General features: G+C 49.9%; 2 non-coding genes across 2 annotated transcripts; both read left to right on the top strand.

The window, feature by feature from the left end:
• The first annotated feature begins 808 nt into the window (after window positions 1-808).
• On the top strand, window positions 809-972 carry LOC135037457 (U1 spliceosomal RNA). Its single transcript, XR_010231999.1, has one exon. It is a non-coding gene; the product is annotated as a U1 spliceosomal RNA (small nuclear RNA).
• A 152-nt stretch (window positions 973-1,124) lies between these two features.
• LOC135037458 (U1 spliceosomal RNA) lies at window positions 1,125-1,287 on the top strand. Its single transcript, XR_010232000.1, has one exon. It is a non-coding gene; the product is annotated as a U1 spliceosomal RNA (small nuclear RNA).
• Window positions 1,288-1,824: the final 537 nt, after the last annotated feature.

The raw sequence follows: 1,824 nt of genomic DNA, 5'->3' as shown, positions 1-1,824 counted from the left end.
ATGCAAATGATTGTGTATCATCCAGCTAGTGAGAGAGAAAACTCATGCAGGATTGTGTTTGCTTGTCAGTGGGTTATGCACCTTTCCAGACGTCAAATCTACATGGAGCAGCTGGAGAGGACAAGAGCAGGTTTGCAAAATATAGACAGAAGAGCTCTCCAGCCTAGTTTGCTGTCTGTTTCCACTTCTCTTTTCTTGAGCCGCTCCCTTCTATGCCCTTGCGCACTATCCTGACTTCTCCCATCTGCTTACTTTGTGCCTTCCAATGCACAATGCAAACTGCAGGTAGTGCTGCAGGGCCCACACCCTTTTTCTTGCCTTACAGAGCAGCTCTGGAGCTGTTACAGTGCCCAGCTGCTGCAAGAAATCAGCTTGAATGCTTCAGGGGCTGGGGCATAGCCAACATGAGCCCCACACCGAAGGAGGGTGGAGGTGTTTAATGCGAACTAGGGGTCATCCAAGCGCCGCAAAAGGCCGCCATGCCCTGCACGCCCCTTTTCTCTTTTCATATGCAGATGAGGGTTAAAGCCAACTTTGACCCACTGCTTGGATGGCATTACCATATGCAAATCAATCTGCTGCAGGCCTTCCCCCAGGAATGCTTGCACTAGTTGTTGCATTTGGTTTGTTGTTTTGGGGTGCTTCAGTATTAGGCAGCCTTCTGCCCTCCCATGTTCATCTGAAAATATGTGTTCTCCCTGCAGTTGTTGTCCCCAGATGAGAGTTCCCTTGTGCTGCCTCAGTTGAATCTCCTTTACTTGACAGAGATGTGCCTGAGCAGCGGCCCTCTCCAGCCCTATCCCAAATCATACTTATCTTGCATAGGAGATTCCATGGTCATTAAGATTGTTCTCCCAGGGTGAGGTTCATTCATTGCATTCTGGGTATGCTGACCCCTGTGATTTCCCCAAATGTGGGAAACTTGACTGCATGATTTGTAGTAGTGGGGGACTGTGTTTGTGCTTTCCTCTGGTCAGCTCTGGTAAAAGTCAGATTTCTTTGTCTCATTTCTTCCTCTAGCCTTGTTCTTCTTTCGAGAGTTCCCTTGTGCTGCCTCAGTTGGATATCCTTCACTTGACAGGGGGGTGCCCGATCAGCGACCCTCCCCAGCTCTAGCCCAACTCCTACTTACCTGCCAGGTGAGATACTATGATCATGTAGGTGCTTCTCCCAGGGCAAGGCTCACCCATTGCACTCTGGGTGTGCTGCCCCTGTGATTTCCCCAAATGTGGGAAACTTGACTGCATAATTTGTGTTTCCCCTGGTCGGCTCTCGTATAATTCAGATCTCTTTGTCTCAGGTCTCTCTCCAGCCTAGTTTGCTGTCTGTTTTCACTTCTCTTTTCTTGAGCCGCTCCCTTCTATGCCCTTGCACACTATTCTGACCTCTCCTGTCTGCTTACTTTGTGCCTTCCAACGCACAATGCAAACTACAGATAGTGCTGCAGGGCCCACACCCTTTAACATGCTTTACAGAGCAGCTCTGGAGCTGTTACAGTGCCCAGCTGCTGCAAGAAATCAGCTTGAATGCTTCAGGGGCTGGGGCATAGCCAACATGAGCCCCACACCGAAGGAGGGTGGAGATGTTTAATGCGAATTAGGGGTCATCCAAGCGCCGCAAAAGGCCGCCATGCCCTGCACATCCCTTTTTTCTTTTCATATGCAGACGAGGGTTGAAGCCAACTTTGACCCACTGCTTGGATGACATCACCATATGCAAATCCATCTGCTGCAGGCCTTCCCCAGGAATGCTTGCACTAGTTGTTGCATTTGGTTTGTTGTTTGGGGGTGCTTCAGTATTAGGCAGCCTTCTGCCCTCCCATGT

This window comes from Pseudophryne corroboree, unplaced genomic scaffold (assembly GCF_028390025.1).
Source record: "Pseudophryne corroboree isolate aPseCor3 unplaced genomic scaffold, aPseCor3.hap2 scaffold_675, whole genome shotgun sequence".
Lineage (NCBI taxonomy): Eukaryota > Metazoa > Chordata > Amphibia > Anura > Myobatrachidae > Pseudophryne > Pseudophryne corroboree.
The sequence above is the reverse complement of the archived record's forward strand: the minus strand, read 5'-3'. Positions and strand labels throughout refer to the sequence as shown.